The sequence below is a fragment of the Mirounga angustirostris genome, unplaced genomic scaffold, assembly GCF_029215605.1.
Source record: "Mirounga angustirostris isolate CCGP_5_RB_7025 unplaced genomic scaffold, mMirAng1.0.hap1 SCAF_15, whole genome shotgun sequence".
Classification (NCBI taxonomy): domain Eukaryota; kingdom Metazoa; phylum Chordata; class Mammalia; order Carnivora; family Phocidae; genus Mirounga; species Mirounga angustirostris.
Window position 1 is genome coordinate 93,643,544 of NW_026991723.1, and position 27,779 is coordinate 93,671,322.

The 27,779-nt window shown below is 47.5% G+C and overlaps 1 protein-coding gene across 17 annotated transcripts in view; it reads left to right on the top strand.

Moving 5' to 3' along the window:
* EHMT1 (euchromatic histone lysine methyltransferase 1) overlaps positions 1-27,779 on the top strand; it is a 140,852-nt gene that overhangs the window by 30,439 nt on the left and 82,634 nt on the right. The gene's annotated exons all lie outside the window — the stretch shown is intronic.

Consider the following 27,779-nt stretch of genomic DNA (forward strand, 5'->3'; position numbering starts at 1 on the left):
TACACTCAAGGCCCGAAAGAAGAGAGAAGGAAAAAGAAAAAAAGTTAAAGAGTAAGAAAAGATGCATGTTGCAAGGTAACTTTCTGCCTCCCTTTTTGCTCTTAATCTTACTTACAAAGGTCACATGCTATTAATAATTTCTTATAATTCCTTCCCAAAGGATTTTTGTGCACATGCCAGCGTCTCTGTTCTTACAGGGATCTCACAGACACACTCTTCTGTACCCTACCTTGTGTTTGTCTCCACGGCTTTCCCCAGTAGCACACCAGCTTTTTAGTATTTCCTTGTTGGGCTGTAACAATTTCTTTTTTTTTTTTTTTAAAGATTTTATTTATTTATTTATTTGAGAGAGCGAGAATGAGAGAGAGAGAGAGAGCACATGAGAGGGGGAAGGTCAGAGGGAGAAGCAGACTCCCTGCTGAGCAGGGAGCCTGACATGGGACTCGATCCCGGGACTCCAGAATCATGACCTGAGCTGAAGGCAGTCGCTTAACCGACTGAGCCACCCAGGCACCCGGGCTGTAACAATTTCTGTATCTAGTTGGTGGATATTTAGATGGTCTCATCTAGAAAGAAGGCTGAGTGAATGTCCTTGTTAGGTATGACTTGGAGACCTTTTGCAGGGGTATCGTAGAGTAAACTAAAAGGTGCAGTTGTGTTAATTTTATAGATCTGGCCAGGTTGCCCTCAAAGAGGTTTCATTAATTTTTTTCATACCAACAGTATATGGAAATTGCCTGTTTATCCACACTCTTATATTAATAGACTTTAACATTTTTTTGCCCATCAGATAGCTAGAAAATGGTATCTTCCTTGCTTTAAATGCATTTCCTTCCTTCCTTCCTTCCTTCCTTCCTTCCTTCCTTCCTTCCTTCCTTCCTTCCTTCCTTCCTTCCTTCCTTCCTTTTTTAAGATTATTTATTTATTTATTTGAGACAGAGAGAGTGAGAGTACAAGCAGGGGGAGTGGCAGGGAGAGGGAGGAGCAGGCTCCTGCGGAGCAGGAAGTCCGATGTGGGGCTCGATCCCAGGACCCTGGCTGGCATCATGACCTGAGCCGAAGGCAGACGCTTAATGAGTGAGCCACCCAGGCGCCCCTAAATGCGTTTTCTTAATAATGAGTGAACAGTTACATTTATTTTCATTAGCATGTGCATTTATTTTTCTGTGGTCTGCCTGCCTTTTCTGTCCTTTGTCAGTTTGGGGAGTGGGAGCTGAGGGTGGGGTAGGATTGTCGTCTGCTCTCTGTGAGTGCAGGTAGGTTTGTGAAGGACCATGGCTCTGTTGATACCGTGTTCTACATCTGAACTTCCAGTCTGTGTCTGAGTCTGGTGCCTTCGTTGTCCGCTCTTGGCTGAGTGGAACCGGAGACTTAGCGAAGAATGACTCATCATTCATTTTCTGGTTTGTTGGCCATGGTCTTTGACTTGACCCCCTCCCCATAATGGTTTTGGGGTTCAGCCACAGCCTGCAGACCCCAGTCAATACCAGCAGCAGAAATACAGAAAGTGGGTAGGGAGTTATGGAAGAGCATGTGTATAGGAAGGTTAGTATTACTTATTTTCATATAACCTCGAAAATAGGAAGTGATATTTGTGGTTTTATTTTACAGTTTGCTTGAAACCTGAATATACTACTTTTAAAATATTGCCTCCTTAGAAAAAAGGCTTCAAGTATTTAGTTTTGTGTTAGGAGCCACAACTTGGACTTGGAGGGCTGGCACAGCAGGGTCTCTTCCCTAAAGGGGACGTTTGCGAGTGGAGGATGGGTGATATTTGGGAGGAGACCGGCTGTTCTCACTGCATGGCAGTGTTGGGGTACTGAGACCCGCCCCACGCTTTTCCTGGGAGGACAGAAGCACTTGGGCGAGGTGTCTGATGTGCATGGCAAGTCTTCGGTTTTCTTCCCTGTGATTCGAGCATCTCTAAGGTGAGTTCCTTATGACAGGGCTGGTAAAATGACTTTTGTTCCCTTAGACTTGACCTCAGATTCCTATCCTAGGTTTTTCATACGAAACTGACCCCAAGAAACCCTAAGAGCAATGACTATTATTATTATCGTTATTATTTATGTATCTGTGTGTGGGACGAGCTGTATTGATGGTTTCTATAGAAAGACCTTTCTGGGTTTTTAGGGTGAAGACACAAATGTGTAGTAAAATGGTTTCCTCCTGAGAAAACTCAAGTTACTTAAAAATGTTTGTTACAACCGTCTGAGGGGTTTTAGGTGCACTGTGGGCCCACACCTCTGGACTGCTCCCTACCTGGAGCTCCCTCCGTTTCAGGAGGTGGTTGCAGATGCTGGGAAAGGGCCGCTGAGGTGCCAGAGGAGGAGCCAGAGTGGAGCTGCTGTAACTTCTCTACAGTTGGCCGCAGTAAATGACTGCACTGAAGCAGGAGGAAGAAGTGACAGAGGAACATGCAAGGAACATGGTGTTTCCTATTTGTCTTCCCTTTCTTTACACAGCTGCCCCTAGGCTGGGGACAGGGCCTAGGAGGTGGGGTGCCGGTGGGGTCACCTCCTTGCCCCACCCCCTGTGGAATACCCCTGTTGTGGTGTCTTGTCACTGGATGTGTGCATTTTCTTGGGAGTGGGGGTGGGCAGTCCCTCCAGAGCTTTGAGTATTGAAAAGCAGGTAAGGCCTGTTCTCCGTTGCAGGAGAAAGCTCCTACCTTTTTCAGTTGTGCTGATGATAAACCAGTTTCTTTTCTCTTGCTTGAACGTTTATAAAGAAAGTACAGGAAGTTTTTGCTTTAACGCGAACCCTAATGATGTTGCCATGTTTTGTCCTTCCCTGCCCCACAGTGGCCTTATTAGTGGTGGTGAGGAGCAAGGAAGGCATGAGTGCAAGAGTCTGGGGGTGGGCAGGGACGGGCTAGGCCGTGTATGGAGGCTGTGGCCATGTTATTTTGCAGTTGGCTCATTTTCTGTGCAGGCTTGGGAGAAAGTCTGTCAGCTCTGGGTATGAGACTGGCACCCACCACTCCCCGTGAGGCCGTGCCTTGCCTCATGGGAGCCTTTGGGCACGTGTTAAGGTTGCAGGATGGCCCGTCTGCCTTGGTGATGGGGAGACTCATTTTCCTCGGAATGACAGAAGGGGGGCTGTGGAGACGTGCAGAGAACCAAGGAAGCAGAGCTTCCACATGGTCTTCTAAGCTTTTCCATAAAAAAGCAAGACCGTGCATGAGCACATGAAGACACATCGTAGGGGGAGCGACCTGGTGAGGGGCTCTGGTTTTACTTACTGGAAATGGGGTTGGAGCGGATTGGTCCTTAGGCTGCCTGTTCTAGAACTGTATTCTTGGAACAAAAGGGTGGGGGAGGGTAGGCTACTCTCCCAGATCTGAGGAAACTCCAGCTCAGCCAGCGGAATGAGGAAGAGGGAACAATAGGGACGGCTCCTTTGTGCCTGCCCTTGAACGTGGGGGCCACTGTGAACCCAGGCCCTGTGTGCTGGGAAATGGCGCTGTTGTGGGTGGTGGTTACAAGAGGGACCGTTTAACCAGGTATGCAGGCAGATTGAACGCCTGTGATGACAGTTTCACTGGTGGGTCTTGTTAGCAGTTCGGCCCATGAGGGAGTGTTTGTTTCCTTATTTTGGAAAGTGCGCTTTTAGAGGAACTGTTTCCCCAGGCCATGTTGAGGTTGTACGCTGTGCACAGGCAGGTTCTGACCTCTCCTCCCTCTTCTCCCTCCTCCCCTTCCCTCCTTCCTCCCTCCTCCCCCTTACCCTGTCCTCTCTCTCCTTCTTCCCCCTTCTCCCTCTTCTTCCTCCCTCTCTCCCTCTCCCTTAGGTGAAGGGTCCCTCCCGCTGTGGGAAGGGTGGAATCGAGACCATTGCCTTGTTAGGACTGCAGCCCCAAGGTGGGGGCAGAGCCTAAGCACAGGGGGGAAGGCAGGGCCAGGGGGACGCCTCACTTAGGTAGACATTTGCTTTTCATTTTGTTTTGTTTTGTTTTTAAAGATATTATTTATTTGAGAGAGAGAGAGTGTGTGAGCAAGAGAGCACAAGCAGGGGGAGCGGCAGGGAGAGGGAGAGGCAGGCTCCCCGCCGAGTCAGGAGCCCTATGTGGGGCTCAATCCCAGGACCCTGGGACCATGACTTGAGCCGAAGGCAGACACTTAACCGACTGAGCCCCTCAGGCGCCCCAACATTTGCTTTTCATTTTAAGAGGATTCTAGAGATTTTTTTTTGAGGTTTTTCTTTTTTAAGTGTTAGAAGATTTTTATCTCCTTGAAGTAGCATGAATCATCTGTGGACCATGGCATTAAGAGAAAACAACATAACCAAAGTGAAAAAGTTTAAGTGAAGTAAAAAGTTATGGTGGATTTTTAAAATTAAAAATACATTCAGTCAAGTATTTTGTCTTCTCCTTAGAGAACTAGGGGAGGAAGGGTATGCTGCGATACTGTTCATCACAGTGGCCTGGGTGGTTTGGCATCTGAAGTCATGTAGGAAGCATGCTGCTTGGTGGGCTTCACAGAATCCGGAAGGAGCCTATCCAAACTGACTCACCTTCGGGAATTGTGATAGATGGCATGAGGGACTTCTGGAGGTCCATTTCTCCTGACACATTTCCATTTCACAGACTTTCCTTTAAAAAAGAAAAGCGAGGGGCGCCTGGGTGGCTCAGTCGTTAAGCGTCTGCCTTCGGCTCAGGTCATGATCCCAGGGTCCTGGGATCAAGCCCCGCATCGGGCTCCCTGCTCGGCGGGAAGCCTGCTTCTCCCTCTCCCACTCCCCCTGCCTGTGTTCCCTCTCTCGCTGTGTCTCTCTCTGTCAAATAAATAAATAAAATCTTTAAAAAAAAAAAAAAATAAATAAATAAAAATAAAAAAGAAAAGCGAGACATTGCTGTGAAGGAGAGCTCATAGCATAGCCTTTTAAGAACACGTTCCTTCTTTTCTGCCTTGGGAAGCAGTGGGACCAGTTGGGGTGCAGGCAAGCAGGAGGAAGAGGACCAGGGAAGAAGGGGTGCCAACAGGGGAGATGGCTTTGGGTGCTTGGCTGTCCACCTCCAGGAGCCTAACATGGGACTTCAGGCTCTTTCTTTCTAGAAGAGGACTATCCCTCCCTCCCACTCTCCTCATCTTCCCACCTTCCCTGGAACCCCCCCTCGCCCATCCACTTTCTCCCCATCCCCACCCTCCCTCACCTCCATCCATTTTCCCACCCATTCACTCCCCCCACCATCCATCCCAGCATCCACCAACTCCCCCTCCTGTCCATCCATCATATATTCACTACTTATTATATACCAGAATGACTAGTCTGGAAACTTGGGCCTGTCCGTGAACAGAGCACAAAAAAAATCCAGAACATTTTCATCATCCCAGAAAGAAACCTTATACTGTCAGCAGTCACTCCCATTTTCTCCTGTCCCTAACCCCTGGCAACTGATCATCTGTGTTCTGTCTCTGTAGACTTGCGTACTCTGGATTTTCATATAAGTGGAATCTGTAGTATGTGATCCTCTGTGACTGGTTTCTTTCACTTTTGCTGTGTTCAAGGTCTGTCTAGTTTTGTATGTGTCTGTATCCCCTTCCTTTTCATAGTCGACTCACTGTTCAGAGTGTGCCAGACCACCCTGCGTTTACCAACTGATGGACATTTGGATTATTGCCATTTTTTGCTCTTATGAATAATCCTAGTATTTTCATAATATTGATATGAAGAAATATTTTCCCATTTTGTGGGTTGACTTTTTACTTTCTTGATAGTACCCTTTGAAGAAGCACACATATTTTTAGTGTTTTTTTTAATTTATTTTTTATTTTTATTTATTTGAGAGAGAGAGAGAGAATGAGAGACCGAGAGCATGAGAGGGAGGAGGGTCAGAGGGAGAAGCAGACTCCCTGCCAAGCAGGGAGCCCGATGCGGGACTCGATCCTGTGACTCCGGGATCATGACCTGAGCCGAAGGCAGTCACTTAACCAACTGAGCCACCCAGGCGCCCATATTTTTAGTTTTGATGAAAGTCTAGTTTATCTACTCTTTTTTTTTTTTTTTAAGATTTGATTTATTTATTTGACAGAGAGAGACAGCGAGAGAGGGAACACAAACGGGGAGTGGGAGAGGGAGAAGCAGGCTTCCCGCTGAGCCCGATGCGGGGCTCGATCCCAGGACTCTGGGATCATGACCTGAGCTGAAGGCAGACGCTTAACGACTGAGCCACTCAGGCCCCCTAAGCAAACTCTTGTACCCCATGTAGGGCTTGAACTCAACAGCCCCAACATCAAGGGCCGCATGCTCTACCGACAGAGCCAGCCAGGCGCTCCCAGTTTATTTACTCTTTTTGTTCCTTATGTGAAAGTGCTATTTGATCAAACACTTAGAGGAGGTAAGGGAGTGAGTTCTGGCAAGAGAAAGAAGCCAGGGCCGAGGCCCTGAGGTGGGACCTGCCAGGTGTGCCTAAGGGGTCCTGAGTGGGCTGGGCTCAGCTGTCAGACCAGGGTTGACAGGGTAATGGGTGCCCAGGCTTTGCTCTTGGAGTGAGTGTTTGAGCAGGGCAGCTGGAGTAAGGAGAAAGGTTCACAGGAACCAGGGAGACGGGTGGGCTGTGAGGAGCCAAAGCAAGGGATGCTGGGATTGGGGTTGGGTAGACGAGCGTAGGTTCCTGTGTCCTTCACACCTTGTCTTCTCTGGCCACACTGTCACCGTGCCCCCCCACCCCACCAGGGACCTTGCTTCTTGCTTTACTGAGAAGGTGGGGGTTGGGGCCATCAGGAAAAAAGCATACCGCCCCCCCCCCCCCCCCAGCCGCATGTGCACTTGCCCACTCTGCCCCTTTCCTGCTGAGGCTCAGCCCAGGGTGTCTTTGTGCTTGCAGCTGGAGCACATCTCTGTCCCCTGCAATCCTCCCCACCCCTTCTCCCCCCACACCTTCACTTTTTTGCTCTCTTTGTTATGTTTCCATCAGCATACAAACTATGGACCCCCATCATTAAAGATTTTGCTTATCCTACTTCCCCACCAGCTCCCGTCCTCTGTCTCTGCTCTTCTTGCACCAAACCCCTCCGAAGATTTGTCTGTGTTCACAGTGTGCAAGTGCCCTCTCCTGCTGTCTCTTATGTCCTCAAGCCAGACATCGCACCCCCCACCCCCATTGTGTAATAGAACCCTTGTCGAGGCCCCCCCAGGCCCTTCCTGTGGGGCCCTCTGCTGGCTCTCCCGATCCCCAGTCTTGGGGCTCTGAGTACTGCCCAGTATCTGCTAACAGCCTGCTCACCCCGCCTTCACGGACGTTCTCTCCTTCCACAGGGAAACCTCACACCCTGGGACCTCTCCCTCCCTCCAGGTGCGCCCGCCCCTTTTGACTGGTCTCTGGTTATTGACCATGTGCCCCACGCCTGGTGTGCTAGGAGGGCAGGCACAGTCCTGGGGCTGCTGGCCCAGCTCTTCACCTGTCCGCCTACCAGGGCCCAGGGAGGGGGCGTTCTCCTTCCACCGCTTACGTGCTGCCCTCTGCCTTCTGAGGGCTGCCTCCCTAGGGTACAGGCAGGGTGCTCTGATGCTTCTTGGGGTGGGCAGGGCTGGGCTGAGGTGTGCACCGCAGCCAGGCGGCACCGGCGCTCCTGTGTTGTCCGTCCGTCACTGCTGCCGCATCTCTCCCAGACCCGGCGCTGCTGCGTGGAGCCGAGTGAACCGGGCCGCTCACCCAGCCAGGAGCTCTTGCAGGGCCCACCGGGTGTTTGCCGCAGCGGGACCCTTGAGCTTAAATAATGGGCTACGGAGGCTTTCCTGTCTATAGTTACTTCGTTGGCACTTGCATACTTTACAGTTGAACATCAATTTAAAGAATTTCATACTAAGTTTAGGGAAGAAACGCTAATATACCAGTAGTGGACTTAGATAACATTCTGAGTTGCTGGATTGGCAGTTGTTTTTTTTGTTTTTTGTTTTTAAGTGGGGGGGGGGTTTGTTTGTTTTAAGATTTTATTTATTTATTTGAGGGAGAGAGCACGAGTCGGGGAGAGGAACAGAGGGAGAGGGAGAGAATCAGACTCCCTGCTAAATGAAGCCCAGTGCGGGGCTCAATCCCAGGACCCCGGATCATGACCTGAGCCAAACGCAGACTCTTAACTGACAGAGCCACCCAGGCGCCCATGGATTGACAGTGGTTTTGTTATATTTTTTGGAATATAGTAAGTTTTAAAAAATGAGCATGTATTAATTTTACAGTAAATTAATAGAAATCCTCATTTATCTGTAATTCAGTTCATGTGATTCATGGTCATTATTTTTTTTTAAATTTAGTAAAAACCTGAAGGGAAAATGACCCTGAGTTTAGATAACACTCTATCAGAACAGAGCTACCTCAAATAGTTACATCATAAACTTGTTACCACTATAAAATAAGGGGGCTGGGCCTCACCCCTCCTGCACTTGGCTACACTTGGTCCTTCCCTGTCCCCTTGTCCTTTACCAGCTCCTCAACCCTGTCCTATGCTCTGTTCCTTGTCACTCCCACCAGCAAAGCTCCATTAGCACCTACCATATCCTAGACACAGTAGCACGACCCCATGCTCCTCCAGGCCTGTAAGGTCAAACTATCTTCATACTAATACTAAGACATCATTTGCCTTTCCCACTCTGGTCTGTGAGGGCTCTAGAGTGCACACTTCTAGAGGGTACATGATGCAGGACATGTGAGAATCCAGCTCTTAAGCCGGAAGAGATACTTGCAAACTTGTAAAACAATGACAACACACTCTTTCTTTTTTGGATATTACTTTTTATAAAAATACTTTACATTAACATGTAATGTGTTGTTATTTTTATTTACTTTTTAAAAAAATATTTTTTTTATTTGACAGAGACAGAGACACAGCGAGAGAGGGAACACAAGCAGGGGGAGCGGGAGAGGGAGAAGCAGGGTTCCCGCCGAGCAGGGAGCCCGATGTGGGGCTCGGTCCCAGGACCCTGGGACCACGACCTGAGCCGAAGGCAGACGCTCAATGACTGAGCCACCCAGGCGCCCCAGTGTGTTGTTATTTTTAAATGAAGTGACAGTGATTTTAAGATTTTCTCAAATTTGATTTCTGACCTGGTAAATATCAACAACCATGACCTGTAGGAGCAGAATCTTTTTGGGGTGCTCATTACTCTCGAGAGTATAACATGGTCTTGGGACTGGAAGGTTTGAGAACTACGGTTTTATTGTCAACTGAAGGGCTTAGTAGTCCAGCAGTGAAAAAAGCCCAGCACTGTTCTTGTTTCTCAGAGAGATTACATTCTGATGGGGAATAAATTCCACACTATTGTGTCATGTGCTGCAAAATACTGAACTCTTGGTTTACTTTCTTTACCATACTTAGTCTTTCTGTCAAAATAGGGGTTTTGAATGAAATTCAGCTATAAATGTGTTTTTCTCATGTTTCAATCCTGTTACAGAGCAGTATTGTGGAAAGATTTTTTTTTAAATCTCCAATATGATTAGGAATATGGTCTTTTTCCAAGAATCATTCTGATTATAAGGGAAATTTAATAGTACATTTCTGTGGCTTTCTGCCTGTGGCCTGCACTTAATTCTTCTAACCACCAGATGGTGCCCTTGTTCTAATAAGCCAGAATGCTGTCTCCATCGGGGATTTTTCTAAGCATTTTTACAGGGACTGTGCATCGCAAAGGCCACATCTTCCTTTCAGGCCAGCACAGTCCCACTTTGTAGAATGATGTCCTTGAGAGTGTAAGAACTCATTTCCCAGCAGATATTTATTTATTGAGCACCTGTTGTATATGTGCTCATCGGGGACATTCTTTGGTGACCTTCCTGGGGTTTAGAGTCTCCCACCTCTGTCTTCCGCTACTTTTATATTCATGGTATTTCAGCTAGGATCGTTGCTTGAGTTCCTCTTCTGCTCCGAAAAAAAGGACTAGGCTTCTCCCTTTTCTTGGTGTATGGACTCTGTTCCAGTAAGCTGCACTTTAATTGGTGGGAGGGCTGGAGCCAGTGTTGAGCTCGGGCCGTGACGGTGTGCCCAGAGGTCGTGATCAGTTACTGTTGGCCCTCCTCGGGCCAGTGCTCTGACATTGTGCTGAGAAGTTGGAGACAAAGCGACTCAAAATTAAACTATGGCTGCTCGGCCAAGGGCTTCGTGCTGGTGAGCTTCAGAACCTGCCCTCAGGGAGTCTGTATCAGAGATGGCCAGTTTTTCTCAGTATATTAAAAACTTTCCTCGCATCAGAAAATTTTCAGGCTGTTGTCATGGTAGTAGTTGTGAGATCACTGATTGAGAGGGTAGAAAATGACAAAATTACTGTGAGTATAGTAATACTGCTTACAGGAAAGAACCGCTTGTATGTGTGGTAACATATCATTTATTTAGCCCACAGTCAGTACTGGGAGGGCCTGCATATTTATGGGTCCTTTATGGTGACTCCACTGTTCTCAGGAGCCTGCAGCTGAAGCCAGTGGTCCTGGAAGGGGCACACAGTCTGACTCACCCAGGGGGCTGAGGTGGGGGGTCACCCGTTAGAGCTGCTCTGTCTCCCCTCTGATGGACAGTGTGAGAGGAGACGGGTGATCGAGAGGGGTGGGGGCCTGGCGCTTGGAGCACAGGGAGCACCGAGGAACGGCAGTACTTGCCGTTCATTAGACGGGTACTCGATGAAAGCTGTACACCTGTAACCTGGGTAAACCCCAGGGCTTCATGAGGACCCGTCTCCGCATGCAGCCATATTTTAAGGAGCAAATCCTAGGAGCCAAAAGAAATTTTGGCTGGATTTACTAACATATATCAAGCACTGGTAAGATGATAGACATTAAAGCCCACCGCGGACTCTCCGGCTGCCCCTCCTCTCCCAGCCCTCCACACTGCAGTCCATCCAGCTCACTCATACCCAGCACGTGTACCACAACACTCAGCTCTCAGCTCTGGAGCTTTCCTTTTGTGCTCTTTGTTCTTGTGTCCAGTGTTAAAGAGTAAGTTCAGATCACCGGGGGTGCTCACTGTGCATTACTTTGTGCAGTCTTCCTGCTACCACATGACTGGTCTCTTGATGTCAGAGGCCTGCATCTTCTATCTAATCGTCATTTTTAAATGTATTCTTCAGAAGGTCCTGGAATATGTGTTATGTACCAGAATTATGCTGGATGCTGGGTTGCACAGATGAGTGCATCAAAGTCCGTGCTTCTTAGGGGCTCTCCTTCTGGTGAGGAGACAGAGATGTGTAGGCAGTCTCAGTGTAGCATGTGATAAGCCGGAAGAACCATGGGGGCCTTGCAAGGCTGAGTGGCAGAATTGGATCTTTGAGGATGAAAGCTGGGCAATGGACGCAGCCAGTGGCCAGAGACTCAGGGGCTCTGTTCAAGCCATTCTTGGTAGCCTGATGCAGTCTACACTTACGGATGTTTGACAGGCTATTTTGGGGCTTAAAAATTGTTGGGCTAGGTCAGGGGTCAGACTTTTCCTGGAAAGGGCCAAGTGTGCAGCCCACATGCAGTTTTTAATGCATTAAAAAAAAATTTATGGGGTGCCTGAGTGGCTCAGTTGGTTAAGCGACTGCCTTCGGCTCAGGTCATGATCCTGGAGTCCCGGGATCGAGTCCCGCATCGGGCTCACTGCTCAGCAGGGAGTCTGCTTCTCCCTCTGATCCTCCTCCCTCTCATGCTCTCTGTCTCTCACTTTCTCTCTCTCTCAAATAAATAAATAAAATCTTTTTAAAAAAATCATTAAAAAAAAAATTTATAACAAGGGCGCCTGGGTGGCTCACTTGGTTGAGCGTCTGACTCTTGGTTTTGGCTCGGGTTGTGATCTCAGGGTCCTGAGATTGAGCCCCGTGTTAGGCTCTGTGCTCATCAGGGAGTCTGCTTGAGATTCTCTCGCCCCCCCGCCCCCGCCCCTCCCCTTGCTCGTGCTCACTTCCTCTTTTTCTCTCTCAAATAAATCTTAAAAAATAAAAATTTTTATAACTAAAAAAAAGTACAAAAACCATTTTTTTTTTTTTTAAAGATTTTATTTATTTGAGAGAGAGAGAATGAGAGACAGAGAGCATGAGGGGGAGGAGGATCAGAGGGAGAAGCAGACTCCCCGCCGAGCAGGGAGCCCGATGCGGGACTCGATCCCGGGACTCCAGGATCATGACCTGAGCCGAAGGCAGTCGTTTAACCAACTGAGCCACCCAGGCGCCCCTACAAAAACCATTTTTAGCTTATGGGAGATACAGAAATGGGCCCGGGCTTGATTTGGCCAGTGGACTCCTGGCCTCGGGTGCCAAAGCGCCCTCTGCTGTGCTGGGAGCTGTGAGCCGGAGCCCACGTGCAGTGGGAAGCACTGGGTGATTTCAAGTTGTGGTGAGGTCATGGCTCTAAAAGGGTAACTTTAACCATAGAATAGATAAGTGGGAAAGGACAGAGATTGGAGTCAGAGAAGTGAGTTAGTAGACTGTTCTAGGTATTGGCGACATTGGGGATGATGCGGCTTACAGTAAGACAGTAGCCATGGGGTTTGGTGGAAAGTGCAGGAGGCACACAACACAGCGACCGTGTGAATAGGGGAGCTTGACTGAGAACCCTTCGTTTGTTGGGGGCATGCATGGTTAGCTTCAGTGGTGTTCATAATAGCTAAGCAGAGTTGGCAGCAACCATGTGATGCAACATTATTGCGTGTCTTGCCGATGATGTTACAGAGGCCTGTATCATCAGGTTCAATGAGAAAATAGAGTAAAAACAAGTGCGTTTATACTTTGTTCATGTAAAAAACCTGTAGGGGATATACTAAGATACTTACTGTTGGTGGTAGGATTATGTGTGGGTCACTTACTTTTTCTTACTTGTATTAGACCCCCTCTTCCCTCCCTCCCTCATTGCATTGACTAGAGCCCCCAATGCATCATTGCAGATCATGAAAGACTTTTGTCAAATGCTTTTTCTGCATCTATTGAGATGATCATTGTGGGATTTGGTGGTGTTTTTTTTTTTTAATATCATTGTGGGTTTTGTCCGATATTCTTTTAATTTTTTTTAGAGAGAGCATGTGCATGCATGAGGTGGGGGAAGAGGGAGAGAGAGAATCTTGAGCAGACTCCATGCCCATTGTGGAGCACAACACTGGGCTTGATCTCACAACCCTGAGATCATGATCTGAGCTGAATCAAGAGTTGGACGCTTAACCAGCTGAGTCACCCAGGCGCCCTGTCCGATATTCTGTTAGTATTTATTATATTAATTGGTTTTCCAGTGTTAAACCAACCTTGCATTTCTGGGGTAGTTAAACCAACCTTGTGTTCCTCGGTCATAGCAATGTGGTTATTTTTACATGTTGCTGGGCTCATTTCCTACTTGTGTCTGCTCTGTATTTTCTTTTTTTTTTTTTTAAAGATTTTATTTAGTCATTTGACAGAGAGAGACACAGCAAGAGAGGGAACACAGGGGGAAGTGGGAGAGGGAGAAGCAGGCTCCCCGCAGAGCAGGGAACCTGATGTGGGGCTCGATCCCAGGACCCTGGGATCATGACCTGAGCCGAAGGCAGACGCTCAACGACTGAGCCACCCAGGTGCCCCTTGGGAAGTAAAAGTTTTAAAAGGCTGCATAGCAGAAAATGTCCTCAGTGATGATTTGGGTGTGGAATCCAAGCTGGAAGTAATTTTCCCTGAGAATTTCTAAGGGATGCTGCTGCCGTTGTCTTTTGAGCTTCCAGAGTCCCTTTTGGGACGCCCAGTGGGGCCTGTTTTCCCTCTGAAAGCTGTGGGAGGGTCTCTTAGTTCCTGTGCCACTCCCCCTGCTTGTGTTCCCTCTTTCTCTGTGTCTCTCTCTGTCAAATAAATAAATAAGTAAATCTTTAAAAAAAAATCTTAGAAAGTTAAGTATTTCAAGTGAACTGGTGTTTCTTCCTAATACCAATCCTTTTTGTGTTTGGTGAAGAAATAATGGTTTTTTATTGTTCTTGTTTGAAAATTTGTGATGTCTAAGAAGTCATGATATTTTTCTCTATTTAGAAATTTGTTTTTATCCTTTTCTAGTTCAGTCTGGTGGCAGACATCTTCCCATCGCCCAGTTTTAGCTCTCTGGGGGCCTTGTCAGTCCCGTGCTGTGCTCCCTAATAAACTAGGTGGCAGGCATGGGAAACGTTGGGGCCTCCATTGGCCTCAGTGGAGAAGGAGATGGAACCAGGTGGTAGAAATGAACTTCACTGAGCTTCAGCAAAAGAAGGGGATGCATTGCCTCACATAACCAGGAACTTGGGGGTTAGGGCCTCCTTGTGCTGAGTACCCTGCCTTCCTTGTGGGGCCTCCCTTCCTTTCTCAGGCAGCTGTGAGCTACCTCCAGGGGGATGCTCCACTGAAGTCCCCAGACCCCATGGCTGGAGGGGGGCGTCATAGTCCAGAGGAGGGCTACCCTGTGTAGGTGACTGCCCCACCTCCCACTAGTACACCAGGCAGTTTAGTTCATGGTGCCAACAGAAATAATAGCCACCCTGGGGTGCCTGGGTGGCTCAGTTGGTTAAACGTCCGACTTTGGGTTTCGGCTCATGTGGTGACCTCAACGGTTATGAGATTGGGCCCCACTTTGGGCTCCATGCTCAGCGTGGAGTCTCCTTAAGATTCTCTTTCCTTCTCTCTCTGCCCCTCCTGCTTGTGCTCTCTCTCTCTAAGATAAATAAGTAAATCTTTAAAAAAAAAAAAGAAATAACAGTCACCCTAAAGGCAGATCCTTTCCCCAGCCTCAGCTCTGTGAATTCTCGGTGATTTTCCGTGCCGTTTTTCGTCCGTCACCCAGTTGTGCCACTTGATACAGTTACAGTGATAAGCAGAAAAGCCGGAATCATGTTTCTGTTCCATAGGGCCCTTCTTACGTGGATTAGTGAGCTCACTGTTTGACAGGCACTCACATTTCAGAGACTTTATTAAAGTCAGGTCAGGAGAATGCTGTTGTGGGCTACAAACAGAGACATAGAATATACTGCGTTAATTTGAATCGTTGTTAAAATAGCATTTATGGACAAGAGACAGTCCCTGTAGAACGAGCTGATGTTCCTGTTATGTGCAGGTGCATTAAGGCGACCCAGGAGCATGCGAGCGTGTCCGTGGAGCTCCAGGGCAGAAGGCGTGTTGTGGCTCATGGCATGTCCCATAGACGTCTTTTTGGTAATGTGACCTACTCTGTTTAAGTGTGGACTTCAGGAAAACAGGCTGTTTTTGTCAGTTAGAGTTGTGTAGTGCTTGGTGTCATCACCTTAAGCTGTTGTTGGCATGAGAGTTAGCTGACTTGGAAAACGGTGGAGGTTCATGTGCCTTTGTAGGGGCATGATATTAGGCTATTAGGAATCAACTAAGTTGCTACTTACTGACTTAGTCTAAAAACAGTAACATTCAGTGATGTGAGCCCTTGAGGCTGACAGGGAGGAAGTGTTTCTGATCACCTCAGTGCCTCATGTCTTCTCTGATCTGCTCCTTGGCAGCTCCTTGGGTGTGTAGACCCCGCCTGTTCTGCCTGTGTCTGGGACAGACATGCGGTCTGGCCCACATCGTTCCTTGGGCCTGGGGCTCCTGCCCCTGGTAAAGTGGGGCTGGGACAGGGGAAAGATTCCTTTCTCTTACAGTTGAGACTGAATCCTGGATTTAGCACACATTAACATGAGAAGGGTAGGGAGTTATTTTCCAAAATGTTTTTTAAAGTAGTTCCGTCTTAAGAAGGAGAAAAGCACCTCTCTGTTCAGGACCCTTGCGGAGACATACGGCACATCATTTGCGTAAGGGAAAGCATAGCTTTAATTTCTAGCGCTGTTCCTTATTTTAGTTTTCCTAGAGAGATTTACAGAGAACTACATGCATCGGAGTATATTAAGTGAAGATGTTCACTTCAAGGTTGTTTATGATGTGGAGTTGTTGTGGATGCCCTCCTTGTCCGTCAGTCGGGTCCTGTGTCGGGGGTGAGCGCAGAGTGTGTGCCGTGGGCCCACCACCGCAGCCTTGACTGTTGGCGCAAATGCATTTGCTCACCTTCGTTAAGGGCACGATGGTTTCCCAGCGTATGTGTGGCATCCCATTGATACAGTCTGTGTAAGTTGTCCCTTGATGAACATATTTGCATAGGAAGGAGTTGCCTATGGACAGTTTTTACTTTCTGATTTTTCCCAATTCATTTCCTTTCCTTAAATTAAAAATGTAAAAGCGTGCAATATATATGAATTTTCCTTTTGAAAATCACATCCTGTTCAGGCAGGACCTGCCCTCCCTGTCCCTGGGTATCCCTTTCATACTCTGTCCCCATAGCTTCTATGATGAGTTCATGTATAAACTTCCAGATCTCTCTTTGTGGAGTTTTACAGAGACTTGAGCCCACCAAAAATGTGTAGTAGTCTTTTGTCGATGTTTCATTTTTTTCTATACATGTAATTGCTTTTCTTTTTCCTTTGAAACACTTTCAAACTTAATAGGAAAGTTGCAAATATGATAAAAGTTTTTTTTTTTTTCCCGTGAACTATTTGAGTCCAAGTTGCCTCTCAGATGCCCCACCACTCCTAAATATGTTAGCGTGTGTTTCCTCCGGCTGTGATAGAGCTGCCAACATCAGGAGATGAGTATGTCCCTTTTAGAAAATATAGTTTGTAATGTCATGCTGTCAGCACTGGTGTGCTAACCCTGTTCTCTTACTACCCAAATAGTATTTATTATGTTCTGATTTGTATTCTACATACATCTCTCTCCTTGTGAAGGAGTCTTTTCTGAGAATTCCATTGGCTTTGTTAAAGTGGTCCATGGTGACGTCAGTAGGGTTATCCTGGCACGCCTCTCAATCTTTTTTCCCCTCTTTTTTTTTCATCGTGGTGAAATATACTTAAACGTAAGTCTTAACATTTCAGCCATTTTATTTATTTATTTATTTGTGTGTGTGTGAGAGAGAGAGAGAGCACAGCAGGGTGAGAGTCAGAGGGAGAAGTGGGACTCCATCCTGGAGCTCCGGGATCGTAATGTGAGCCGAAGGCAGATGCTTCACCAGCCTGAGCCCCCCAGGCGCCCCATCATTTCAGCCACCTTTAAGCCTACTTTTTGATGGCACTAAGTATGTTTACAGTGTTGTGCGACCGTCATCTCTGTCTTTGTAAAACATTCTCATCACCCCGAGTAGACACTATGTACCCATTAAGCAATAACTCCCCTTTCCTTTTTTTGTCTCTATGAATTTGCCTAAATTAGATATTTCATGTAAGTAGAATTGTCATTTTGTGTCTGGCATCTCACTCCGCATAATGTTCTCAGGGGTCATCCATGTTGTAGCCTGGGCCAGAACTTCCATTTCTTTTTTCTGGCTGAGTAATACTCCACTGCACGCATAGACCACATTTTGTTTATTCATCTGCAGAAAAAACATGAGTTTTTTTTCCATCTTTTGACTTTTTTTTTAAGTAGGCTCCAATGCAGGGCCTGAATGCAGGACCCTGAGATCAAGATCTGAGCTGAGATCAAGAATCGGCTGCCTAACTGACTGAGCCATCCAGGAGTCCCTCTTTTGATTATTTTGAAGAAAGCTGCTATGAACATTGTGTACAAGTTTGAGTGTCTGTTTTCAGTTTTTGGAGTATATACCCAGGAATAGAATTGCTGAGTCCTGTGTTAATTCTTTAACTTTTTTGAGGAGCTACCAGGCTGTTTTCCATAGTAGCCACAGCATTTTGCGTTCCCACCAGCTTCTCCACATCGTTGCCAACACTTGTTTCGGTTCATCTTTTTGACCATGGCTGTTCTAGTAGGTGTGGAGTGGGTCCCATCCCCCAGCCTTGTCCTTTCCAGTCAGGGGTCATGGCTCTGCGCCTCCTTGGCTCTGGTCGTTTTGTTCCCTTACTCCTTTGATACAGGAGCTTTTAAAATGTTACTGTTCCCTGAAATAAAAATGAAGCACAGTTTACTAAAAATTCACAGGAAATTGCTGATTCAGTTGAAGTGCAGAATAGGCAGAACTAATGAGAACGTTGACTGGACTGTGGAAGACTGTGGAAAAGGCATAAAATGGGAATTGTAGGAAACAATAGGCTGATACTGCTCAAGGTGCCAGAATATTGTCCGGGGAAGGACCCCTTTATTGGCATTCAAAAAGTACATTTCTGTGTACCTTTGGGTATTTCTAATGGCCTTTTGTCATACAGTTTTTTATAAGCATTTTCTTTTTACTTTAGAAGGGACTTCTTACAACATTAAGGAATGAGAAGACATTCTTTTAGAGGTATGTTTTGCATTGGGGAAGAATCAGATGACCTTGTACATTCACCTGGAGTGTGCCCCTGCCGTGTGTGTTAGTTGTGAGTGAAGCGAGGCCTGTGAGCACTTGGGGTGGGTCTGGCCTCAAAGCTGGTGATGAGGGAGGGAGTGGGCATGCGCAGGCGGGGCCGGGGCCTCATTTATGTATGTATGTATTATTTTTTTTACTGGGGCCTCTTTTAAAAGAGAGTGTGGTATTGTAGACTCGTGGAGGGCCTTAAGAGAAGTCTGAAGCGGGAGAGTTGGTGTGGGTGTGGCAGCTCGAGAGGAGGTGGCCTGAGTCATGGGGCCAGACTCACCCGTTTGGGAACAGGTCCTGCAGAGCTTTTAAGCAGTGACAGTAATGGGATCTTTGGAAAGGGGAAATTAGGGCATGGATGGAGAGGAGAGAGCAGTGGCAGAGTCAGGCAACTGTGGTCACTGGGGCAGGTAGGGTGCGTGGAGCCTGCTGGGGTTGGGGGCTGAGTGACAAGTGTATGTCTGGCACTTGGCAGATATTAGACATTTCTTTGTGACTTATGTACTAAATACATTGAGCAGTGATAATAGCCGATATTTATTATGTGTTGCCTACTGTTTCAAGCATTCTGCAGCCTCCTTGGCTCTCTGAGCTGGGTTTTGTGTAGTTGTACCCATTTTAGTCAAGAGGGGAGCAGGACAGTGAGCTTGAACGGGGCCAGGCCTGCTGTGGGGTGTGTGAATGGAGCCGCAGGGCTCATGGGGGGCTGCGCAGGGACGTTGCTGGTGCACTTTTTCTTTTTGATACAGATTTCATCTGTATTTTAGAACTAGTTTTTCATTAGGATTTTATGAAGAATTTAAGTTTCCACCATATGCAAAGTAGACAACTTAAAATTCCATGATCATTGTCAAGATTTTGCCACATGGTTCCTATCTCCTTTCCTTCCTTTTCTGCCTTTTCCTTTTTGTTGTTGTTCAGGTATCTTAAAGCATACCATAGGTGTCATGAAATTTTTACCTCTCAACTCTGAGTGTGTATCTTTAAAAATGGAGATATCTGCGGTGCCTAGGTGGCTCAGTCAGTTCAGCGTCCAACTGTTGATCTCAGCTCAGGTCTTGAGTTCAAGCTCCACATTGGGCTCCACACTGGGCATGGAGCCTACTTAAAAAAAAATGCAGACATTTTACATAACTATGAAGTTGTTTTCACACATAACAAAACTTGAAGTAATTGCTTGGTATCATCTGTTTTAAAATTTCCTTCCAGTTTTGTCAAAATGTCATTTTATAGTTGGTTTGTTCAAATCAGGATCCTAACAGAATCCACACTTTGCATTTGGTTGTTATGTGTGATATCTGGAACAGTCCCGTGTCTCCCCCCCCCCCCCCGCCCCAATCCATTGTGATGAGGAAACTGTGTCAGTGGTCTTGCAGGATGTCCCACATTGTGGATTTCTGTTACTGAATTCTTTAGGGCAAATGTATTTATGAGCCATGTTGCCCATTTTGCTTTTTTTTTTTTAAAGATTTTATTTATTTATTTGACAGAGAGAGACACAGCGAGAGAGGGGACACAAGCAGGGGGAGTGGGAGAGGGAGAAGCAGGCTTCCCACTGGGCAGGGAGCCCGATGTGGGGCTCGATCCCAGGACCCTGGGATCATGACCTGAGCCGAAGGCAGACGCTTAACGACTGAGCCACCCAGGCACCCCTTGCTTTTTATCTTTGATAACCTAAGGTTTAACAATGATATGTTGAGTGATTCCCCCCATGATAGTTTTATATTACGAGAAATTTGGTTGAAATTGAGAAGAGCTAGATCTTTGGAGTGGAACTGGATTCCTCTGGTTTTATAGGGTGACTCTTGGTGTGCTGAGTCACTGTGCTAGAGACTGGCATCGCTGGTGGACAGGCCTGCATGCGCCTGGGCCTTTGTGAGGTGCACAGCTGACTGGTGCATCCTTGTGGTCCCGTTGGCTCCTCTGTGCCCTTCCGCCAGTGAGGCATCCTGATTTCCAGTGGACTCCATGAATTTTCATTTTAATTTACTCCAAATCAAATGAGGGGAGGTGGAGTAGATGTTTTCCAGTTTCACAGATTGTGAGTCTCCACAGTGTCATTTTGAGTTGTGTACCCTCCGAGCACCTAATGGCACCAGGCGCACCCAGACCCACCACCAGTCAGCTGCTTAGCCACTTAGGGCACCCCTGCACTGCTGCATAGCGTGGGAGCTGTCAGCGTGGTAATCAGGCAGAAGGTCCCAATGGAAGGCAGGTGTCACCTTTGCAGGTCTGGAAACTTGGTTTTGTAAGTAAACCAAATTGTGGTGATCGCACTGTCCAAATTCATAAGAGACTGATGTATAAACTGGAAAATCAGCCTCTTTATTTGTGGAAAGAAATATGTGTAAATGTCTTCACTGCGTGTAAAGTCAGACTAAAAGGCAGTACTTTGTGACCCCCGTTCCCTGGATTACGCCCCCGGAACAGATAACTGCTGTAACCCAGCACTTGGCCAGTGACATCTCAGGAGCTTGTTCTGGTCGTGGCTGGTTTTCTTGTCCTCCACAGACCTGAAGGGATCCAGATAGTGTGCTTAACTCCTGGAACCTTAGGGTGCTGGGCGCTGTAGACCCGGGGTTCAGAGTGGGAGAGGCCCATGCGTTCCCCACGGGTGTCCATGGCACCAGCTCCATTTCGCAGCGTCCTGCATCTTCTCTGGAGATCGAGTGCCACAGGGCTCTAACCTCTGCTTCGGGGCCCAGGCCCAGAGCTGTGTTTGCTGTGACCCTGGAAGAGACTCAGAGGAGAAGGGCCCTGTTGGGGTTGTGGTGCTGCTTCGCACGCTGCCCTGAAATGTAGTGCCTCGAAGCAGCGGTGAGGGCTTGTTATCCCCCGTGAGTCCGGGGCAGACTGGCCAGCGGTGGACAGCTTTTTCCTGGTCCATGAGCCTGGGGCCTCAGCTGGAAGACTTGGACACTGGGGGTGGCGTGTCATCTGAAAGCTCATTCACATGCACTTCTGGCGGTCAGTGCTGAGAGTATGTGTGCCGCTGGCGGGATGCCCACAGGTGGCCCCAGGTATGTGACCTGGCCTCAGACAACATGCAGCTCACTTGAGCCGCGGTCTCAGCTCCAGGCTGTCACAAAGGCCCATCTCGTTAAAGGTGAGGGAGCACAGCCCACCTCTCATGGAGGAATGTCAGTATCACCTGTTAGAGAGGTGTGTAGTGTGGCGTGCAATCAGTTCGGCTATCTGGAAAGCCACAGTAGCCAAGAGAGTTCTAGATCAAGGCAATGGAAGCATGTAGCGCCTTTGGTTTTCTCCTTTGCGGAGAGGCCAGTTAAGGGTTAAGCAGCAGATGGAAAAGGAATCTGTTCTGATATTTCACAGTCCCTTAAATGTAATTTCTGGGGCTACTTTGGATATTAATTGTATTTTCCAAATTTAGGAACTAACTCCTTTTGCTGCCAAAGGGAAAAAACAAAAAGACAAAAGAGGGAAAAGGAAACCTATCAGATATTGAAAGGATTCATTCTTTTTCTTCCCACCCTTTTGATAATTAGCTAGTGAAATTGGTGTGTGGAAACCAGTTGAAAATTAGGGGGTGGGCAGATAGCGCTCTACATCTCTCAAGTTTCCTGAACAGAAGAATCATCCCATCTTCGGGAACCCGTTTGGTGTTGAAAGTGTTGTGCTGGCACTAAGGCAGCTCTTGAGGAGAAGATGCGGTCTCTGGTCCAGATCTTGGGCAGAGATGTAAAGCCGAGAGGAGTAAATGGCAGGTTGGAATTGGCATTCCTCTTGACTGGGCCAGAACTGCATCTCCACCCTTAGGGAGAGAAGGCCCTCTTTGTCTGCCTGCCTGTCGGATGCTTCAGATGGCCTCCAGTGGTGGAGTCAGAAAGCTCGTGAGTGGGGTGCTCTTTGTTGGAGGAGAGAGAAGCGCCTTCTTTCCACAGTCTCCTAGTTGTGGAATGGAAAAGCAAGGCCACCTGTGGGATCACAAAGATAAGTCCAGCAAGCATGTCCTTTCTGTGAAGATGCATGTTTAGAGAGGTTTTTTCCCTTCTTTTTCCTTAGTATCTTGCCATTGTTGGGTATCTTCGCAGCTCTGCTAGATAATATGTGAAAGCTGGCGCCACCTCCCCAGCCTCCCCCCCCAACACCAGGGTAGGGTGCTTTGAGGCTGCACTGAGGAGGTGGCAGTTGCATGGGAGGACGTGGACTTCATCCCTCCTCCCTGCATAGCACGGGCAGCTCTTGTACCTGGTTCCACGCTGGCAGCCATGCTGGTCAGCGTCTCTCAGATTCTTTCTGAAATGGCTTTGACTCCTTTCAGACTTAAGAGGTGTGTGTGTGTGTGTGTGTGTGTGGCAGTTAAAGAGTTAACCTTCTCAACATCTGTGCTTGAAATAGGAGTTCTGAATATCGTGGATGCATGGATGCAGAGTGGCTTGAGCCTTGAGGAGGGAGGGAGCTTACCTGTGAGAGGGCTGCGGCTCTCAGTGGGAGGGGCCTTGGAAATGCTCAGTGCCACCAGGGCCAGGAGAGCTGCTTTCAGGCCCAAGATCAGACCAGAGTGTTGGCTCCCCGTACACACAGCAGGGTTTGAGGTCTGTGTACCAGGCGGTTTCGATGTTGGCTTTTGTATTTGTGTGGGTGACCTCTGTGTTAGGGAACCGACTGCCGTGAAGTGTTTGTGCACATGTGCTTCTCCCTCTGGCCTGGCCTGTGTGCTCCAGCCTTGGGGCTGGTCGGTCGTCATCACCTGTGGGACTGCCCAGTGGACTCCCACAGCACTTTATTTTTTTTAGAGATGTTATTTATTTATTTGACAGAGACACAGCGAGAGAGGGAACACGAGCAGGGGGAGTGGGAGAGGGAGAAGCAGGCTTTGTGCTGAGCAGGGAGCCCGATGCGGGGCTCGATCCCTGGACCCTGGGATCGTGACCTGAGCCGAAGGCAGACGCTTAATGACTGAGCCACCCAGGCGCCCCCCACAGCACTTTAAAGGTTTGAGTATTTGGAAGCAATTTTAAATTTCTGTTGACTTTAAGGGTTTCACCTTTACTCTCATAAATAAGGATACTTTTTGTGGTTAGATCTTTATTGTTGAGAATAGAGGCTTTCCTTCAGATCATTTGTATTGCGTTTGGTAGTTAAAGTGAATTTGTGAGAAGACACTCATCTCCAAAGTAGTTTGCACAGTTGCATCTTTGTGAAGAAAGCCAGATTAACAATTGGGCTTTAGTAATTCAGGTCTCCTGAAAGAACAGCTTTCTGGAAAAGTGAGCCAAAGAGCTCTGAGATAGATGATTCTCTTTTCTCCCTCCTAAGTTTTCCTTTCAGACTGCTCTGTGCTTCTTGTGGTCCCACCTGAGTAAATGGGCCTGATCCAGGTGGGAGGGTGCCTGCCCAGCTCTCACTGTCTGGGGTTAACCCCTATCTCCCGCTGCCGTGCAGAGACGTGGTACAGGAATAATGGACGCTTAGGAGGGGTTTGCCCAGAATTATCATTATTGTGGCCCCTAGCTTGTCCCCGTGATGGTGCACACTATTCGTCTGACCTGTGGAGAGGTAAGTGGCCATGGATGAGGTGGGCCGAGCCTGCGCTGGTGCTGGGGGCTTGGCCCTCGTCCAGACCTCCAGGGTTCACAGGCTGCCATGGAGCAGTGGAGGCTTGCATGGCCTTGGGCACGCTCCTAACCTTGTGCCCCAGGCTCTTCACCTGTGTGGGAAGGCGCCAGGCCTCTCAGGTGCTGATGAGGAGGTTCACGGGGTGGGTGGGGGTGGACGTGGACAGTTAGATACGTATCACGTGTCGTAGTAATGAAGGTTCTACACAAAATCTTACCCTTCATAATTTATACTATATGAGTAGCAGAAACTATTTTTTTAAAAAGTATCTGACATCAAATATAGTAAAATTGAAGTTAACTGTATTATGATGAATTACATTTGATGTGGTCATTTCATGTCCACTGACAAAGGAGAAACACCCCCTGTGTACGTAAAGCAGTGCCTTTCTGAGTGGCAGAGCAGAGGTCCTTGTCTGTCCTGAGAAGAAAATGCATTCAGTTTAACGTGTCACAGAGGTGTGCCCTTTATTTTACCTACAGATTGTGTTAAGTTGTAAATGATTGGTACGGCTTTATTTTATGATTACATTAAAACAATTTTTTAAAAAGGATTTTATTTATTTGAGAGAGGGAGAGAGCGCACCAGTGGGGGGGGGAGTGGGGGAGGGGCAGAGGCAGAGGGAGATGCAGACTCCCCGATGAGCAGGGAGCCCAACGCGGGCCTTGATCCGATCCCAGGACCCTGAGATCATGACCGGAGCTGAAGGCAAACGCTTCAGCGACTGAGCCCCCCAGGCGTCCCTATGATTACATTGAAAGGGAGGGACATACCACATACAGTGATGGTGCTGTACAGACTTGGAAAAGATTGTTTTCTTTTAATCATCAAGAAAACCTAGCTGAAACCTAGATTGTATCCACACATATCCCCATGTGGGGTAAAAATGCCAGGGCCGTCTTCTGTCCTATATTGCTAAGAGGAGGCTGTGACGTGACTAGAACCAACACGGCCACTTGCCAGGGCTCACCTGAAGAATAGATGCTACTTTTGTGGTCTTTACATCTTGGCATTTCCCCTTCCCCCAGGCCTCTTGTTCTTGTTGACTTAAAAAATTAATTTAATTCGTTAAATTGGTGAGGGTATCTGAAGGCCCTGGAATAAGACTTTGTAATGTCTTTGGGTTCTTTCTCCATATTTTATTTTCTTCTGTGTTCTGTTCTCTTATTGAAGAAGTTGTTTCATCAATAATTCTTTTTTTCTTAGGAATAGGATTTCAAAGGGCAGAGAATACTGCCTTTTAAAAATGTCAGCGAAATAAATTACAATATTCTAAAAAACGGGGCCCCTGGGTGGCTCAGTCAGTTAAGTGTCCTGCTGTTGATTTCAGCTCAGGTCATGATCTCAGGGTTGTGCGACTGAGCCCTGCACTGGGCTCTGTGCTGAGCATGGAGCCTGCTTTTAAGATTCTCTCTCCCTCTCCCTCTGCCCCTGCAGCCCCCACCACTCATGCTCTCTCTCTCTCTCTCTCTCAAAAAAAAAAAAAGTCAACATTGCCACTTCAGAATTATAGAAACCTAGACTCCTTCTGTCTCTTGCTGACTCTCATGGACTCAGTTCAGGGTTGCTAAATTCAGCAAAGAAAAAATATAGGATGCCCAGGTACATTTGAAGTTCAGGTAAACATGCTTACACTAAAAACATGATTTGTCATATACCTGAATTTCAGATGTAACCAGACATCCGTAGCTTGGGCAGCTTGCAGTGACGGTTGCCCTGGTTGCTGGATGTGCACTTGGCCTAGTAAGCCCAGCATAGGGTTAGGTTCTGCTTCACCCCCTGGGACACATTTTTCCCCTAGATTTTTGTGTGTATCGTAATCTACCAACTTGCATTTAAGGAAAAAATTTCACAGTCTAGACAGTTTTCCTTTTTTCTCCATCCACATCCGTGCTTCAGTGTATTGGGTGGACATTCAAAAGAGCAGAGTATCATTTTCTGGAAGGTCAGATCTAACTCCAGCACATCAAGTGCATGCCAGGTGGACTCCATTATTCTGTTCTGCTTTTCCGGGAAGATTTGCTCTGTTGCTGCTGTTGTTTATAATCCATTCTGATCATATACTGGATAGATTTTGTACAACAAAAATTATACACATTTACCGCAGGCGTTTCGGCCTGTGACCATCACGGCTCTGTTCTAATTGGGAATTTATTATAATGTGAGCCTGGATGGGCAAGTGAAGGAACTGTTAGCGCTAGCAGTCTGAGGCCCAGACCCTAGCTCCGGTTTCACTGCAGGTCCCCAGGCAGCCTTGGGGAGGCAAAGGATGGGGCGTAGAAGAGGGTTCAGGGCCAGACCCCACCCTGGGGGTCTTCTCCTCTTCCTCCATGCTCCCCTTTCTTTCCTCCCCTGTCCTGTGCCATCATCAGTGGTCACTTAATGAGCAAGGAGGATGCTGGGTTTTAAAAGTAAGACGTACAAATCAGGCGGAGATGTTGATGTTTTGTCCTTAGCTCTTAGGCTTGTCCACGGCCTGGCATGTTGGTTAGTGCTTGTCAGAAGATGCCTGAATGCAATTGAATAAATCCAGAACAAAATAGTGGATAATTCTGGCATTATTTGAAAGTGTGTTACATAATGATCTTAAAAGAGAGTTTGTTTGGGAGAAGAAGTCATGAAACTTAATTTCATGGCAGGGACATGTGGCTGACAGTGGGGGTAGGAGACAGGTAGTTTGTAGGTGCATTCGTGAGTGTTCTGGGGAGGCCTGCTATGCTGTGCTGGTCCTGGGTACGTCTCGGGGACAGTGAGAGCCCAGGGGTCTGGAGGTGTTTTCTCTAGTAGGCCTCTGATATAGGAGGCTTGGTGTCCTTGGTGTGGGACATTGGCTTCAAGGCCAAGTGACACTCTTAAAAGCTATTTAGGACCCCCGAGGGCTCTTGTTTATGTGGGGTCTATCTGCTGGTATTTACCAAAAAAGAAATTAGAACTGAGTCTTAAAAAAACCCCATACTTTCGGGGCACCTGGGTGGCTCAGTCGTTAAGCATCTGCCTTCGGCGCAGGTCATGATCTCAGGGTCCTGGGATCGAGCCCCACGTCAGGCTCCCTGCTCAGCAGGAAGCTTGCTTCTCCCTCTCCCACCCCCCCTGCTTGTGTTCCCTCTCTCGCTGTGTGTTTCTCTGTCAAATAAGTAAAATCTTTAAAAAAAACAAAAAAAACAAAAAAACCCCCATACTTTCTTAAAAATAACAAAAGGAAACATGTAACATGTTGTTTACATGTTAAGGTAAATAATTTCTATGAAGAATGACTATTTTCTAAAACAACCACCTCAGGAAAGTGGCAGTGCTCTGCATCGCTCTGTCTCTTCCACGTGTGGCTTCTGACTGAAGGGATGTGTTGTTTGGTTGCAGTACATGGAGACGATCGGGCCTCACATAGACACGTGTATTTTGAGCCTTTTAGGTAATTCCGGATGTCTTGCTTGGCGCCAGAACCTGACAGGGCAAAGCAGCACCGATGGCCTTCCTTCCCTGTGAGGGTCAAGCCCACGCCTGCCTTGCACCCTAACGCACCTTCTGCCATGTGTGGTGTTAAAGGTTAGGTACTGCTCATTTGGGAAAGACGGGCTCACTAAGTTAGGGAGGTCTTCCAAATGTTGGCACGTTTCATTATCCAATATCAAAAGACCATATTCTTTTTTTTTTTTTTTTTATTAAGATTTTTTATTTATTTGCGAGAGAGACAATGAGAGACAGCATGAGAGGGGGGAGGGTCAGAGGGAGAAGCAGACTCCCTGCCAAGCAGGGAGCCCGACGCGGGACTCGATCCCGGGACTCCAGGATCATGACCTGAGCCGGAGGCAGTCGCTTAACCGACTGAGCCACCCAGGCGCCCCTGACCATATTCTCTTAATAACATTTCCTCTGTCATCAAAAGTATATTTAGGTGTTGGGCAGCTGTCAAGCTCATGGGGGCAGACACACATTTACCAAAATTCTCATTTCCACTCAGAAGCCAGAATTTTACATGGGCAGC